The sequence below is a fragment of the Tauraco erythrolophus genome, chromosome 28 (genome assembly GCF_009769465.1).
Source record: "Tauraco erythrolophus isolate bTauEry1 chromosome 28, bTauEry1.pri, whole genome shotgun sequence".
Classification (NCBI taxonomy): domain Eukaryota; kingdom Metazoa; phylum Chordata; class Aves; order Musophagiformes; family Musophagidae; genus Tauraco; species Tauraco erythrolophus.
This window is the reverse complement of record NC_141492.1, coordinates 4267483-4274098: the sequence shown is the minus strand read 5'-3', so window position 1 is coordinate 4274098 and position 6616 is coordinate 4267483.

Sequence of the window (6616 nt, the reverse complement as noted above, 5' to 3'; positions counted from 1 at the left end):
TCCCTCCAGCTCCACCTTCTCCTGGCAGGAACCAGCTCCCGGCACAGCGGGGAGCACCCCTGGGGAAAACAAGGCACCTTTTTCTCTTGCATGCTCGACGTCGTCCCAGCAGACCTGTTTTCCCAGTTTGACATTTCCATGCATCGATCCAATCACTACTTCAATGCTGGGGCCAGAAGATTTAGGAAGATTGAGGTGCAGGTGATTTTGGTTTAGGGACTATTTTTTGTTAGTGGGACAGAAATCCTGCTGAATTAACAGAATTCATTTAGAATCTCAGCCTAGCTCAGACCTAGGCCTCTCCTCCTAGCCCAGAACCCCACTTGGTGGCTGCACCCCTCCAGCTGCAGGAGCCAGACCCCAGCCCACAGTCACATCTGGAAGAGGCAACACACACGGGCACCACCAGGCTCAAAGCCAAAACGATCTAAGCGTGACATCGCTCTCCCATGGGATGTCCCTCTTCTCACACAAATCCTGTGAGCCACCACAGCCAGAGAAATGCAGCAGCAGCCCGACTCGCCTCCCTCCCAGCCATGAGACAGACAACCAGCCTTGATTTCAACCGAAATACGTCGCTTCTTGTGCTCCTAGCTGCATTCTGCTCAGCAGCCTCCGCTGCCGGAGCGCTGAAGCAGCACACAGCCTCTCTCCCTTCTCCCCTGCGGATGGCCAGTGCTGTTAATTGCCAAAAAAGCAGCACAGCAGTGACTGAGAAATTCCCTTTTTCTGGCTAAAATCAGATATGGCTCATTCAGATGAACTGTGGTACACCCTCCTCATATCTAGCAAGGAACTGGAGCGCACGCCGCTGGTACAAGGACAGCCCACGGCAGCGCGGGAAAAACAAAGCCCTAACTACACACAGTGTGATTCTGTCCATGACTTCAAGTGTTCCAGAAGGGAAAAAGGTCGTGATACATCTACCTGCCTGAAATTCCCTGAAAATTCGCGTATCACACGCCACCACGTGCGATAACTTCAGGTCTACCAACAGGCTGTGCCCCGCACAGTGCCAAGGCACCAGCAGCTGCTCCGACATGGGAGAGGCACACGTCCACCGAGCTGCTCCACGAGGATTTTTCGTGCTGCTGTGCACAAAAAGCCCCGTAACCGAGCGATCCCTGCCGTGTTTGAGCCTCCTGTGCGTGTGACGCTGTCCCAGAGCGGGGGACCGCGCGTCGCACGCTCCAACACTGCCAGCTCTGAAAGGGTTTGGCTTTTATCCTCTGCCAGATGCCACGGGCCCAGAAGCAGCAAACAACATAGGTACCACGCAAGGACGGGCCCCACATCCCTTGTGTTGAGCCTTGGGCTGGCCCCATCGCCGGAATGAGAAATTAAACCGGATTTGAGTCACAGGGGTGAGGAAAGGGAAAGGCAGAAAACAGCACATTCCCACTGTCGGAGCACACTACGGAGCCAATATCCTTTGTGCATGTTTGTCCTCAAGCATCTGGCTTTGCTGATGAATCTCAGATGCAGTATGGGAACCATCAGCCCCGTCTCACCCACATGAAAGAGGAAGGTTTAGCATAAAGCTGGTCATTGCCTATGGCCTCAGAATGATTCATCCCAACAGAAAGAATGTGGTTTGGGTTTCGGGTTAATTAGCTACAGATTTGAAAGACAGACAAGGCAGGGCGGAGCTGCTGGAATACTGGTATGAGCAAGTTAACAGCTCTGAAGGCACCGCCATCCCGTCCCGAAATCACACCCTCCCGGTGCAAAACGCGTCCCTCGGATGAGCGACAGCCTTATCAAGGATATTGGCAGCCGAGGCGCTCGCAGCCACCGGAGGAACGTCTGCCCTGCTGCGTGGCGAGAGCAGAAACACCCACACCAGTTTGAACACGATGGCTGCAGCAGCACCAAACTTCCAACAGATGCAAATTCCACCCGAGATTTAAACTTGCCCCTGCGGAGCTCCAGGCTGCTGCAGTCGGGCAGTTCCCAGTGGGAATCTGCCGCAGGGATCCCTCTGGGCCACGTTAACCCTGGATCTCCCCAATCCAGGCTCTTCTGTCTTTCTAGAAACAATTCCTACTGCTCTGACACATGATTATGGCTGCAGGAAGAGTACAGCGCAATTAGAAAATAAAAATAACAATTAAACCCACCGCTCCCGAAGCACCAACTCATAACTTCTGTCCTAGATTGTCTCTTCCATTCCGACACCATTCCGACCTGACTCCCTCCAGCTCCAGTCCTCCTTCTAGCCCTGCTAACAGGGTATGGCTGCTGTGCACTTTATCATGGCATTGGAGCAACTGCCCAGCGTCAGAGTGGCTGGAGCTGGCCATGGGAATAAAAGCTCACCTTCCATTTTTTTCTTAATAAAAGTTTCCCTTATGAAATCACTTTAATTCCACTTCTTGCTGCTGAAAAATATTTGGGAATGGACATGAAGTTACTGGACAAAGGCGGTGAGATGTGACGGCGCACAGAGGCAGTGACCTCCTGTGGCCAGGGCAGCCCAGCTCCCTGGAAGCTGAAGAGCAGCCACAGACGTACGGGATTTTCTCTCGAAGGAAGAGCAAGCAAACCTCATACATGCAGGCTTTAAAACGTCGTTTGCCAACACATCAGTCTGTTACTGCCCACAAAGATCAAGTCGTAATTTAAATTCTGGTGTGCCTAGAAGGTTTTGGTTATTTACGTATGTTGGAAGAGTAGAGAAACTTGGGATTTTCCAATGGAGTTCCAGTTTGTGCCACGACCCAGATGTCAACTGCGCTACGGAGGCTGAAAAACGCAGCCTGTATCCTACTGACTCCATACACAAAGAACCCGGGGCCTCCAAAGGTGCTTTGATAGACACAAAGAACCCGGGTGAACCCCAGACTGCAAAACTGGCGGAGGGTTCTCAACACTGGCTACAGTGCAGGATTCTGCTGATAAAAATCCCACCTTTTCCTTTGAGAGCACCGGTCCAAGTCACAGAATGACAGAATCCCAGCATGTCAGGGATTGGGAGGGACCTCAAAGGATCATCTAGTCCAATCCTCCTGCCGGAGCAGGACCACCTAGATCAGATCACACAAGAACGTGTCCAGGCGGGTTTGGAACATCTCCAGAGAAGGAGACTCCACAACCTCTCTGGGCAGCCTGTTCCAGTGTTCTCTTCCCCTTACTGGGAAGAAGTTCTTCCTCATGTTTAAGCAGAACCTCCTGTGTTCCAGCTTAGATCCATTTCCCCTTGTCCTATCATTGGGTGCCACTGAGAAGAGCCTGGCTCCATCCTCATGGCAGTCACCCTTTCCATATTTATCAACATTAATAATTAAGTCCCAGTTCTCCCCACTCTCTCCCCAGTTTTGCATCTGTTCTAATCTCCAGAACTCAGGTGAGGTCGCAGCGTTTGGGCCAGCTTGCCAGGGTGCCACAAGTGGGGATTTCAGCAGGAAACACAACTTGCTGACTCTGGAGCTGGGAAGCTCTGCACCAGCCAGAGGCTGTGGGATGGTGTCGGGAGCAAGGGCTGCCAAACCGGCACAAGCACTAGGGAGAAAGTTTCTATTTTTGTTATACTTGTTCCAAACGGGAACCGATACTGTCTGGGACAGAGCCAGGCATGCCTCAGACTGGCACCGTGCGAAGTGCCTGCATGCCAACAGAAGCAGCTTGGTTAAGTTCACACTCTGAGGAGGGTGCTGAGCTCAGACGTTCCGAGAGCAGCTGATATTCCCTGGGGGGCTCACCTCGCTGGCAAGGGCTGCAGCTGGTAGTATCCTCTGAGTAACACCTCCGCTGCTCCGTCCTCGCCTGTGCAGAACTGTCAGCTTGGTTCATACGGCACGTTATCGCTGTCCGGGGTGAAAAATGAGAAGCACGTGAGAAGTGGCTGCTGCTTTGATCTTTGGTTCAAGTAGAAAATAATAAAGAATTTTTCATATATATAAAAATAAATGAAGGCAGGCAGCTTTTAATTTTATTTTTTTTTTTTTTATTGCTGGAAGTTGGTTTCAGTCCTATTGCAGCTCTGAAATCCTTCAGTGGAGAAACACTGCAATCATTGTAAAAATCATCATTTGGTGTGCTAAGATCAAGTTTACAGTTAATCAAGAGTGCACAGTTCAACAGAATATTAACATTTAACCATCAACTTTACAAATAAAATAAGGACTACAAAGATGTCGCTACTGCAGTATCAACAGTAAAGGAATTATTTACAATGTTTACACCCTGACAAAAAACAAAACCAAACACTTCCCCAACAAAATGGTCAATTTAACCGTGGACCATGATTATTTATTAAATCTTTACAGTGCAAGGTGGGCCTAGAAACCAGACCTAAGACTAAAGAGCATCGAGAGTTCCCAGCTCCGAGTGAGATGCACGCAGTTCCGCCAACGGGATTTGCTTTCACGAGAGAGATTTCCTTCCAGGTACAAACAGAAATGGGATTTGAAAGAAACTTTTCTAAAGTGCTCCAATTTCTTTCAGTACAAAAATATAAAAAAAGGGATTTATAAACATGGCACAAACGGTATGACCCAGAGCTCACACTGACGGTGTCTGACGAGGAACGTGCTGATGGGAAGCGACAAAGAGTCGCCCGTGGTTACAAAGATGTTGGGTCTGGCCTCGAAAAAGAGAGCAGGGGAAAAGGTTTTTCTTTGACTTATTCAGCAAGAGGGTCGGGCAAGGACAGCACGTCCGTAACCTGCTGTCAAGGAGATTTTTTTTCTTCTCGGAAATGCGAGAACTGCTGGGGAAGACAACGAAACGCTCCAAATTCCCTTGCACAGGGGCACAACACACAGGGACGCCACTGAGCAGCACCGGGGAGCCTGAGCTCCTGTTTTGCAGAGTTGAAAGGAAAAGTGAAACGCAAATATATATATTTTTAACCCTTTCCTAGCTTAAGTTTCAACTTTCATTGTAAATGCAAATGACAAACACCAAGTTCCACGTATGCAGGATCATCTGACTATTACTCAGAGAGACAAAACTGCCCGCAAATTATTTAGAATTGCTCCTACCTTTGCAGGAATGCTATGACCTTGATGAGCAAGCATCTCTAGAAACACCAATTCTTCTGCCTCACACTGGGAAATGATGAGCGATCTCCATTTGTGGGACATGCCACAACTACAATCCACAGATAGCACAGTTAAAAACTAGGGAAGCGTTTACAACACGCAGAGGGCAGGTGTGCTCGGTACCAGTGAATATGGAGAGATCTTCAGTCCGAAATACCAACTGAGCGCGGTCCGAATGGGAAGGGAGAGAGGGAGCATCCTTTACACTAGAGTGAAAATTGAAAGTCAGAACCATAGGAACAGCCTCTACGTCGCAACACCACAACATCTAAAGACGAACATGACACTAATTTTAAGGCTGTGACACAAAGCAAAGGAGAAGGCAGTTCAAAGCTCGTGCTGTAATTTCCTCCATGCCTCAGCTCAGAAAGAAGCCTAAAGGCACCTGGGAGGCACTGAGTTTTGAACTGTCTAATCCTCAGATATCACTTAAAAGGAAACTTTTCTCTGAAGTAATCAAAAAGTCAAATGGAAAAGATATTACTCAGAATCAATAGTGGGTTACTTAGCCCAGGACACAGCAGTATTTTGCAACCTAATTTGCTTAGAAGAGTTATTTTTCTAGGAACGAGATTTGAGTAAAGAGTCCAAAACTATTTCACTCAACTGGAGTGATTCCACAACAATTTTACAGATTCAGTTTTGCAAAGGTGAAGAGATGACCCATTATTCATTTAAAGAAAATCTTTCACTTGCTTCCCTCAGCCTCCTACAAAGAATTTTACCATACTCTGGTATGGTAAACTCTCCACTAGCAATGAGATACCACAGGATTTGCTAATTCCAGCACCTTCTCCACACTGGGTACGGTACTGAACAGGAAGCCACATGAATCCCTAGTATGGCACTTAAGCGATTTTGACCCAAGTGAAAGAAGATGCAGTCTCTATTCAAGGTGAAAACAGTTTTCATAACACTAGCTGCAGCTAGACACGCGTACTGAGGAGAGATCATGACTTTTAAGGTAATTTCTCAGTTACAGATTGAAGACTCATATTCCAAGGAGCTTTTGGGATGTTGAACCAACAGCCCAGCCTGTAACGGTCCTGCACCCATTTGCTTCGAGACCTTGCTCGAAGCACTGCTGACAAGTATTAAACCAGTTATGTTAAAGTTAGAACGTTAAAAGAAATGAGATCTCACTGCAGACTTTATTTTCCAGATGTCACCATTCTATATCCGAGTTCATTCATTGCACAGAGGACAATGAAAGTAGACAAATAAACCCCTTCAGTCCACAGAACACTCTCTCTCCTACTTTAGGACAGGCACAAAATTAAACTAAATAAACGTTTCCAAAAATTGTTTTCAAATACCCAGAGACATCCCTCTTTGGTTGAGGTGGTTTATTCCACGGATTAGCTTTAGGCTAAAATTCCTGAAAACCTGGTAATTTAAGGCAATGGAGGCACAGAGATTTCACTAGGAGTGGCCCAAACCACAGCATGGAGGAGAGAACATACTGTGTGTTCTTGCTGCTTCACTGGGTGTTTGTAGGAGGAATTACGTGGGTGTCTCCACATCAGCCGACCGAAAAATCACCCCTATAGAGCTGCTGGATCTCACATGAT